At 45.3% G+C, this 11,511-nt stretch overlaps 1 long non-coding RNA gene across 1 annotated transcript; it reads left to right on the top strand.

The window, feature by feature from the left end:
• Window positions 1-1,496: 1,496 nt before the first annotated feature.
• LOC145028894 (uncharacterized) lies at window positions 1,497-3,675 on the top strand. Its single transcript, XR_013676243.1, has 3 exons — window positions 1,497-1,618; window positions 1,709-1,806; window positions 3,626-3,675. It is a non-coding gene; the product is annotated as an uncharacterized LOC145028894 (long non-coding RNA).
• The last annotated feature ends 7,836 nt before the right edge of the window (window positions 3,676-11,511 follow it).

Below are 11,511 nucleotides of genomic sequence, written 5' to 3'. Positions count from 1 at the left end.
AACGGATGGTCAAAGCGAGCGAACCATCCAAATGCTCGAAGATATGCTGCGCGCATGCGTGATAGACTTTGGAAAGTCTTGGGATACCCACCTACCCTTAATCGAATTCTCATACAACAATAGTTACCATTCGAGCATCAAGGTGGCTCCTTTCGAAGAACTTTACGGATGTAAATGTAGATCACCGTTATGTTGGGTTGAAGTAGGTGACACCCAGCTAGCAAAAACACACACAACAGACGCAGCACTAACGGGACCGGAGATCATCCGTGAAACCACGGAAAAGATAGTTCAAATCAAAGCTCGGTTGCAAGCATCGTGTGACCGACAAAAGAGCTACGCTGATAAATGCCGAAAGCCCTTGGAATTTCAGGTCGGTGATCAAGTACTGTTAAAAGTCTCGCCCTGGAAAGGAGTCATTCGTTTTGGGAAGCGGGGAAAACTAAATCCGCGATACATTGGACCTTTCGAAATCGTCGCCCGAATTGGTCCAGTAGCATACAGACTGCTATTACCCGCAGAGCTAAACGGTGTACACCCCGTGTTCCATGTCTCTAACCTAAAGAAGTGCCTATCAGACGAAACCCTTGTCATTCCTCTTGACAAAATCGAAATCAATGAGAATCTCCTGTTCGTCGAAGAACCAATCGAAATCATGGACAGGGAGGTGAAGCGTACTAAACAGAGCCGCATCCCAATCGTGAAGGTACGGTGGAACGCAAAGCGTGGGCCAGAATTCACTGGGGAACGCGAAGATCAAATGAAGCAAAAGTACCCTCACCTATTCTAGCATTCTCAAATCTAGCTTTCCAACAGAATTTCGGGACGAAATTCCCTCTAACGGGGGGATGATGTCACAACTGGAATTTTTGTGTCTTGTAAACTATACACTCAAGCTAAAGTGAATCAAAAGCTTAAGAACATGTGTAACACCCATGATTGTAACAACAAAATTTCAATCAAATACACCATACAATCATTCAAATGGTCAACAAACAATTGGAAACCCTAGAAGTTCTTATTTAGGTCCACTTTGGACTAGAACTCCCTTATTGGATCCAAATGGACCAATAAGCTTCCAATTGGACTATCATGGGCTTAGAACCCTAATTGGGCTCTAATTGGACCCACATTCATTTATTTCAATATTATGGGCCATATTGGGCCTAGAATGAAATAAATTGAAAGCTTTGATCCATGATTAACCTAATCTAGCTTATTAAAACATAAAAATCACAATTTTATTTTATAAGGCCAATAAATACTTAAGATTAACCATAATAGTGGTCTTAGGGGCAAAGGCTCAATTTTCTTCCTTTTCCTTCCATGTTTTCGGCCCAAAACAAGCCCAAGAGAAAGGTTTGACTTTCTCATGCCACCTCACTATTAACTAAAGGACTTCCATGCAAGAAACTCATATCTCCATGCAAACCTCACCTCAAATATCATTTCTTCTTCCCCTCTCTCTCACTCTCGGCCGAGCAAACACACACACACACACCACAAAAATCTCTTCCAAACTCTCTAAGTCTAGAATAACAATCCTCCCTCCTTCTTCAAAATTTTCGTGAATCTAAGAAGCTTTCAAGAGGATCTTGCAAGTTAATCATCATCTTAGGTAATTTTTTACTTATATCCATGATCTAGCTACTTCACTCCATCAAAAACCTCTTCTAAATCTATTCCAACTTGTGATCATGCACCTTAGAAGTCACCAAACTCGAGATCTTCATCAAGGGGTGCTAAGGCCGAAAATCACCAAACTTTCTTCCATATTCTCTTCAAAAACCGAAAGCTTCAAACAAGGTGAGCTTCATAACCCCTATTTTCGGTTTTCATGAGTTTTTTTTTGGGGGGGGGGGGGGAATACAAGTGAAAGTGTAGATCTATATGTATTTTGTATGCTTGGTATGATTCCATGCTTATATGTGTGATTTTTGTGTGTTATAATGTTGGATATAGTCATAAAACCCCTCAAAACCGAGATATACCTCTAGTTAAAAGACTCTAGCATCAATTATGCTTCTACATACAAAGTATTTCTAGAAAAGTGGTTATATGGTTTAGTAACAATTTCTTTGAGCTAAAAACACCATTTTTGGACCTAAAATGCGAAAAATACAAACTTTAAGGGCCTAAATTGACAAATCACGAACTTTGATGGTTGAACTATGTCAAAACAGTTTCAATAAATAAATTTCTGGAAATATACTTATTTAGAGGATTAAAAACATAAACTTCAAGCTTAATGGGCTAAAAATGACATTTTAGGCCCAATGAGGCCCATTATGCGAGATTTTCTGTTTTGGAGGGTCAAAACTGCATTTTCCTGTAAAACAGTGGACTATAAGTGTTCCAAGTCCTTTTCAAAGGTTTAAAATGCTTTTTAAATTTAAAAAGGACTAAAGTTGCAAAAAAATTTCAAATTGGGCCAAAATTGTCAAACTTTTGAAAAAGAAGGGTTATAGCCGAGAAAAACTGAAATTCAGGGACTTAAGCTATTTTCTATGAAAAATATGCTAGAAAATACTTATTTCAATAATTTTTAGTATTAAAATGTCAAAAAAAAAAATTGATTTAAGGACCAAACCGGAAAGTTTTTAAATAAAGGGTTGAAAAAGTAAATTTTTACAAATAATGAGGGGCTGAAAACAGAAAATTCTCAAGGCTAGTTCAATACATGCAATTTGATCAAATGATGATACCACAACTATCGACGAAATACAATACATTACAACACCAAAAGTCGTTGTCAAACGAATTGGTTCGGTCTCGAACCAATAAAAATCCGAAATTACTAACACGACGACACTATGGCATTACGACATTACGATAACGATTGGGAAGTCACTATACATGCGAGTGTGCACAGACGTCTACGCACCACCTTTGGGCCCCAAAAGTGTAAAATCTTGTTCGTTGAGCCTAGCTAGCCCAATGACCTGATCTTAAGGCCCGAAGACCTCTCTCTTACGAAGTGTTGGGTTTCACCGATCCGACATAACGTATAAGGACTTTCAATGGCTTGTATACTACTGGTCCCCAAGGGTCCTTTGGTATTGCTAGTAAAGTCTACCTTTTCATGCGAGGCGGGTCTGGGACCCCTCGTACCTTTTATCCCCAACCGGCTAATGGAGTTATTGAGGCCTTCGTGTCCTCGTTCTCTTCGGGTGTGGGACTACACGTAGTCAGGGCGGTTGGAGAACGTGATTAGTATGGACGACGCCTTCGGGATCATTAGTATCGCTATAGACTAGTCGTTTGTGTAACGTGTGTTTGTAGCAAATAATCATGCTCAACAATAATCCAACGTCGCCTGGTACCGACAACTTCACACGTTGCAATTGTTTCAATGTACGAATTAGGAAAACATCGGGTTTTCCTAGGGTATTTCAATACATACGGATTCGGAATACACACAAATTTTTAAATGAACAAATTTTACAAGTATAGAAACAAACAAGCATACCTATGGATCTTCACACATTTTTGACTTTACTATTTTCAGAAAATATCGGATTTTCTGGTGTTTCTCAAAACATTACAAACATTGGATTTCAAACATTACTTATGAACTCACCAACATTTCATATGTTGACGTTTTTCAAAATACTTGTATTCTCAGGTAACAGATAAAGTGGAGGATGAATTGTACTCTATGACGTTTTGCTGTGGTTTAATTTAGTAGCAAACAGTTATTTTTGAGAATGTCATGTTTTGGGAACAATGTAATGGATGTAAACGCTAACAGTTGTATCATTCCAAATGTTGGTGATGTATAATGTTATGTTTCATGTATATGCAATGTGATGGTATTCAATTGAGTCACGATAACCCTCGGACGTTTCCGCCGTCTGGTTCGGGGGTGTGATAGATTGGTTTTAAGCAAGGAACAACTTCGGGTTGTTACATTATCCCCCCGTTAGAGGGAATTTCGTCCCGAAATTCAAAGATTAAGAGATAGAACATGAATTGAAATGGTACACGAATGGATTGTTGCCTCGAACGATCATGCTCTCAAGCGGAGTCGGGTTTACATTAGGCATTCTAGCGATCCCTCACTATCGGAATGTGTCTTTGTTTTGCACATTGACTCTCTCTCAATCTACGATATCAATCGTGTAACAGCCGGATTTTTCAGGTATCTTGTATATTTATGTTTTTGGTGTTTTGAGAGGGGACTCGGCGAGTTGGAGCTCAGACTCGCCGAGTAGGGTCGCGGATCTGGTCGCGGGATCGCGCCTGGACTCGGCGAGTCCAGGATATGGACTCGGCAAGTCAGTGTTGTGTAATGAAACCCTAATTTATCGGGTTTGAGACCTATTTAAAGGGCCTTATGGCCGTCATTTGTTCTCACCAGTCCCTTGAGTGAAACCATAATCGAGTGTGAGCATTTGGGAGCAAAGTAGAAGGCCATTATTGATCTTGGAGGTGTCATTTTTGCAAGAAAGGAGAGAACTAGATAAGGGAAAGCAAGTGGAGCCATTTCTGAGAGTTTGGAGTCCAGAGCATCACTATTGTGGTATTAATTTCGAGTTATCTTCTTCCATGTTGATGTTTATTTAGATTTAGGGTTTGTTGAACCCTTTTGTGGCAAGATCTAGTGCCCCCTTGGTCCCTTATGTGGTTTAAACCATAGATCTGGACCCTTGGTGGTCCAGAGTGTCCCTTTGCCTAAGCTTTTTGGGAATCAATGGAGGTTTTGGATTGGAATCCTTATGCCTTAGGTCAAAACTCTATTTATGAGCCATGGGGTGTGTTATGGGCACCAAGATAGAAGCTTTACGTGATGAATCAGTCTAGGGAGGCCAGATCTATAGATTGTGGAAACAGATCTAACCTTAGAAGCAAGTTAGAGTGGTTGCATGGCATGGACTCGCTGAATCTGTTCATCAGACTCGGCGAGTAGTTTGAAGATTGCCTTGGGTTCGCCCAGTGAGTGGTCCAATTGAGTCATGGGTTGACTCAGTGAGTCAGGGTGAGTTGGAGAAGGACGGCAGGTGGACTGAGTCGAACTGGGACTCGCCGAGTTGTTCTTGAGACTCGGCGAGTTGGGTCAGGGTGGCCCCGTGATTCTTCCAGGTGAAACTCATCAAGTGAGGGGGGGGGGGGATACTCGACGTGTAGGAAGGGAATTTTAGAAAGGTTGGTGAAAACGTCTAGACTCGCCGAGTCGCCATAGCGCACTCGCCGAGTCCGGTCAAAGTTGACCGTTGACCCAAGTTGACCTGTGTTGACTTCTTAGGGTTAGTCAACCTTAGAAGATATAAAGTGTTAACTAGATACATATGATGTTATAGGAGGATTAGAGCTCGGAGGATCGAGCACGAGGGATTTCCAGGATTCGTGAGATATCGAGATACGCGAGGTGAGTCTTCTCACTATACCTTACCTTGAGTAGGTAACCAGAGTTATGTGATAGAGTATTTGTATGTTATGTATGTTATGTGTTATACTGCAATATTTGTATGTGATTTATGTGGTGCATGTTTATCAGAGCTAGAACCTGAGGGTTCACAGAGTTTGGGTGCACGGACCCACAGAGTTATAGCCTCGAGTGGCTATTATGTGTTATATGTGGTATTTTGGGGAACTCAGTAAGCTTTGCGCTTACAGTGTTTGATGTTATTGTTTCAGGTACTAGTGATGACCGCGGGAAGGCGCCGGCTTGATCCGTACACACACACACTCGCAGTTTTTGACATTTGTGATCTTGGGATTTTGTATTAACTTGGATAATTCATATGGTTGTTTTATGAATATTAATTGAATTGTGTTTTATGAAAATTTGAAAATTTTGTTTTGAAATTTACGGTGTTACAATTTGGTATCAGAGCCTTGGTTTGAGGGATTCGGGTACACCTTCGGGAGTATTTGAACTCAAACTGAGGATTTGGAAAGATATTTTCAAAAGAAAACCTAACTTTTCTAAGAGTAAAAGATTTTCTGAAAAAGAAACAAATTCCAGGAAGAAACGTGTGTACGATCAGTCAGCGCCCGAACGGTGAATTCCCAAAATACCTTTATCTTATGTAATATTGATATTGATATGATGTATCTGCATGCTAGAGTAGGCTAGGTATTGCTAATAGAACTAGAGTGGCCTGATTTGTGATTCCTTAGCCTAGGGAGAGGTGAGCTGCTATGAGATGCTTGAGAGTGAGTAGGTAGCAGCGAGGGGCTTATGAGAGATCTATTAGAGAGTGGTCTACGCATGATAGAGTACTTGGGATTTGGTATCCGAAGAGGAAGATTTGGGGTGTGTACTGAGATGGTGTGGACAGTAGTATTGGGCCCGTACTACTGAAAGCACCGGGGCGGTGCATGGTCCAAATAAGAATCTTTGGGATACCAAGAATCAAGGAGGGATGGATTGTCGAGTGTGAGTATGCTCGAGTGAATTCTAATTTATCACATGTTGTATTTCAGAGGTTGATCATGGTGAGGACACGTCATATGCCGGAGGGTGCCGGAGCTAGTGATGAGGAGATTCGACAGATCATTCATGAGGAGGTGGTTGCGGTCATCAGGGTTGAGATACCAGAGATGTTCGGGTCTATTAAGACCGCACTAATTGAGACATTTGACGAGCGTTACGCCGCTCTTTCTGAGGCTGCTGTTGCAACAGCTACCGCAGCGATCACTGCGGCGAGACCCCAGGGAGGTGATGCGTCGCTGTTTCGGGAGTTCAGCAACACCAAACCACCAGAGTTTGATGGGACACAGGATCCGGTGGCATCTATGAGGTGGATATCTGATATGGAGGGGTGCTTCTTCACTTGCTCATCTCCTGAGCATCTGAAGGTTCGGTTCGCGCTGAACCAGCTTCGCTTGGGAGCGAAGGACTGGTGGAAGTTTGTGACGGCGCATTTTACGCCTGCTGAGCTTTCGGCGATGACCTAGGAGAGGTTCACTACCATGTTCCGGGATGAGTACATTCCCCAGGTGGAGAGGGAGCGTTTGGCACAGGAGTTTCTGACCCTCAAGCAGGGTACTGAGTCAGTTACAGCGATCACGAGGATGTTCCATGAGAGGGTGATGTTCTGCCCTGAGCACGTGTCCACTGAGCAGGCACGTATGAGCCGCTACTTGAGCATTTTGAGATGGGATATTCGGGAGTTCGCCGCAAACTCCTCATATCGGACATTTTCTGAGCTTCAGGCAAATGCCCGGAAGAGGGAGATTGAGCTTGAGACACAGGCCAGGGAGGAGGCGGAGTCTCTAGGGAGGGATCGACGGCCTGCACTGTCTCAGCCAGCAGCCAAGCGGGCCAAGCCCGCTGATCCCAAACCCGGGAGCCAGAAGGGCAGCACTTGCGGGAAGTGCGGCAAGGGTCATGATGGAGTCTGTTGAGTGGGATCTTGCTACAAATGTGGCAAGGAGGGGCACATGGCCAAGGACTGCCCCAAGGGGTTTGCATTGTGTTTTCACTACAACCAGACCGGACACCGGAAGGCGGAGTGTCCGCTGTTGCGTGGAGCATCCCAGGGATTTGCTCCTGCCGCCATCAGAGCTACAGAGAGTCGACCCATGAAGGCCGAGGCGCCGAGAGCTCGAGGGAGAGCCTTTCAGCTGACTGCGGAGGAGGTCCGCGTTGCACCCGATGTTGTGGCTCGTACGTTTTCTTTTATGTATTTATTTTGGTGTTGAGATATTATGCTTATATAACGTTATGCATAGGTACCTTCCTTGTGAACTTTGTCCCTGCTTTAGTGTTATTTGACTCGGGTTCGAGTCGGTCTTTTGTATCTTTGGCCTTTATTCAGCATATCAGTGTTAGTCGTGAGGCGTTGAGTCGGCCTCTGCGGGTTTCCATAGCTGCCGATAGAGTGATTTGTGCCACGGTGGTCCTCCGGTGATGTGTGTTAGAGATTTTTTGAGGTTAAGTTTCCGATTGATCTGGTTCCTATTGCGATGGGTGATGTCTGTGTCATTGTGGGCATGGACTGGTTGAGCCGATTCGGCGCGGTTATCGACTGTGAGCGTCAGCTGGTGACCATACGAGATCCTAGTGGGGGAGTTCTTTCAGTGTACGGCGAGGGTACACGTTCTGGATCAGCCTTTTGTTCGGCCGCTAGGGGGAGGCAGTGTTTACAGCAGGGCTGTAAGGGTTTTGTGGCATATTTGATGGATACGCGGGTGATCTCCGAGAGACCGAGTTCAGTGGAGGAGGTTCCGGTGGTGCGTGAGTTTCCAGATGTTTTTCCCGAAGAGTTACCGGGTGTGCCTCCCGTGAGGGAAGTAGAGTTCAGTATTGATTTGGTTCCGGGGGCCGCGCCTATCGCTAAGGTGCCTTATCATCTTGCACCTCCAGAGATGCAAGAGTTATCCTCGCAGCTTCAGGAGCTGCTGGGGAAGGGGTTTATTTGGCCGAGTAGCTCGCTGTGGGGAGCGCCCATTCTGTTTGTGAAGAAGAAGGACGGCTCGCATCGAATGTGTATTGATTACCGAGAATTGAACAAGCTGGCGGTCAAGAACCGTTACCCGTTGCCGAGGATCGACGATTTATTCGATCAGTTACGGGGAGCATCTTGGTTCTCCAAGATCGATTTGAGGTCGGGCTATCATCATGTGAGAGTGCGGGACAAGGATGTCAAGAAGACAATGTTTAGGATGCGATATGGGCATTACGAGTTTGTGGTGATGCCTTTTGGGCTCACCAATGCCCTGGCTGTGTTCATGGATCTCATGAACAGGGTATGCAGGCCGATGTTGGATCGGTCAGTGATTGTATTCATCAATGATATTCTGGTATATTCGAGATCTAGAGAGCAGCATGAAGAGCATTTGAGGGAAGTTCTTGGGGTTTTGCGATCGGAGAAGCTTTATGCAAAGTTTTCCAAGTGCGATTTCTAGTTGCGGAAGGTCCAGTTTCTGGGACATCTTGTTAATCAGAAAGGGATATTGGTCGACTCGGCCAAGGTTGAGGCGGTGATGAGTTCGGAGGTGCCAAAGTCACCCTCTGAGATCAGGAGCTTCCTTGGGTTGGCAGGGTACTATCGGAGATTTATCAAGGATTTCTCCAAGATCGCGGTGCCACTCACCAGATTGACCCGGAAGGGTGTTGCATTTTCATGGGGTCCTGAGCAGCAGACCTCCTTTGAAACGCTTCCCCAAAGGTTGTGCGAAGCCCCGGTATTAGCTCTTCCGGAAGGGATGGAAGATTTTGTGGTATTTTGTGATGCATCGATTTTAGGGCTGGGAGCGGTACTGATGCAGAAGGGACATGTGATAGCATATGCATCAAGGCAGTTGAAGCCTCATGAGAGGAGATATCCCACGCATGATCTAGAGTTGGGGGCAGTGGTGTTCGCCCTCAATATTTGGCATCACTACTTGCATGGGGTTCGTTGTACGATATACACGGACCATAAGAGCTTGAAGTACTTGATGGATCAGCCTAACCTAAATATGCGGTAGAGGAGGTGGTTAGATGTGGTCAAGGATTATGATTGTGAGATCCTGTACCACCCGGGCAAGGCTAATGTGGTAGCTGATGCGTTGAGCCGCAGGGCGGAGAGTACTCCACTGTGAAATGTATGTTTGAGATTGACCGTGATAGCTCCAGTTCTGGATACCATTCATGGGGCACAGGCCGAGGCTGTGCATCCGGAGATGCAGAAGAGAGAATGGGTTGTTGGTTTGGTTTCAGAGTTCGTTTCGGAGAGTCGAGGGCTTATGACTTATCAGGGCCGGATTTGGGTACCGTTTGTGGGCGGTACGCGTACTACTTTGATGGAGGAAGCACATAGATCGAAATTTTCGATCTATCCCAGGGCTACGAAAATGTATTTGGATTTGAGGAAAGAGTATTGGTGGCCCTGTATGAAGAGGGACGTCGCATGGTTTGTCGAGAGGTGTTTGACCTGCCGAAGGGTTAAGGCCGAGCACCAGAGACTGCATGGCAAGTTACAGCCATTAGAGGTTCCCGAGTGGAAGTGGGAGCAGATCACTATGGATTTCATCACCAAATTGCCAAGGACTGCCAGAGGAGTTGATGCAATTTGGGTGATTGTGGATAGGTTGACGAAGAGCGCTCACTTCCTTGCCATCAGTGAGAGTTCTTCGGCGGAGAAGTTAGCGGAGGTTTATGTGAGAGAAGTGGTATCTCGACATGGGGTGCCGATCTCGATTGTTTCGGACCGTGATGTGCGTTTCACTTCCAGATTCTGGAAGAAATTTCATGAGGAGTTGGGTACTAAACTACATTTTAGCACCGCATATCATCCCCAGACAGACGGCCAGAGCGAGCGGACGATTTAGACGCTTGAAGACATGCTTCGAGCATGTGTGTTGGATTTCGGGGGTAGATGGGATGCGTATTTACCCTTGGCGGAGTTTTCCTACAATAACAACCATCATTCGAGCATCGGTATGCCGCCCTTTGAGCTGTTGTATGGTAGGAGGTGTCGGACCCCCATTTGTTGGGCTGAGGTTGGGCAGAGAGTGATGAGCAGTACAGAGATCGTGATTCAGAAGACAGAGCAGATACAGCAGGTCAGACAGAGGTTATTGACCGCCCAGAGCCGACAAAAGAGTTATGTGGACAGGCGCCGGTCCGAGCTTGAATTTCAGGTCGGCAACTTCGTTCTCCTGAAGGTTTCCCCTTGGAAAGGAGTGATTCGGTTCAGGAAGAGGGGCAAGTTGGGGCCCCGGTTTATAGGACCATTTCGTGTGATTGTGAGGGTAGGCCGGGTAGCCTATCGGTTGGAGTTGCCAGCAGAGTTGGGGTAGATCCACGACACTTTTCATGTGTCGCAGTTGAGGAAGTGTATAGCCGATGAATCGGCAGTGGTTCCATTAGAGGATATTCAGGTGGATGCAGGCCTGAATTATGCCGAGAGACCAGTGGCCATTAGAGATCGGAAGATCAAGGTTCTAAGGAATAAGGAGGTACCTCTGGTGTTGGTTCAGTGGCAACACCGGAGGGGATCGGAGATGACCTGGGAGCCAGAGCGTATGATTCAGGAGCAGCATCCGGAGCTGTTTTTAGAGCGAGACTTCGAGGGCGAAGTCTAGTTCTAGTGGGGGAGAATTGTAACAGCCGGATTTTTCAGGTATCTTGTATATTTATGTTTTTGGTGTTTTGAGAGGGGACTCGACGAGTTGGAGCTCAGACTCGCCGAGTAGGGTCGCGGATCTGGTCGCGGGATCGCGCCTGGACTCGGCGAGTCCAGGATATGGACTCGGCGAGTCAGCGCTGTGTAATGAAACCCTAATTTCTCGGGTTTGAGACCTATTTAAAGGGCCTTATGGCCGTCATTTGTGCTCACCAGTCCCTTGAGTGAAACCCTAATCGAGTGTGAGCATTTGGGAGCAAAGTAGAAGGCCATTATTGATCTTCGAGGTGTCATTTTTGCAAGAAAGGAGAGAACTAGCTAAGGGAAAGCAAGTGGAGCCATTTCTGAGAGTTTGGAGTCCAGAGCATCACTATTGTGGTAATAATTTCGAGTTATCTTCTTCCATGTTGATGTTTATTTAGATTTAGGGTTTGTTGAACCCTTTTGTGGC

Source organism: Lactuca saligna, chromosome 2 (genome assembly GCF_052625555.1).
Source record: "Lactuca saligna cultivar CGN05327 chromosome 2, ASM5262555v1, whole genome shotgun sequence".
NCBI lineage: Eukaryota > Viridiplantae > Streptophyta > Magnoliopsida > Asterales > Asteraceae > Lactuca > Lactuca saligna.
Note: the sequence above shows the minus strand (reverse complement) of the source record. Positions and strands in the feature narration are given on the sequence as shown.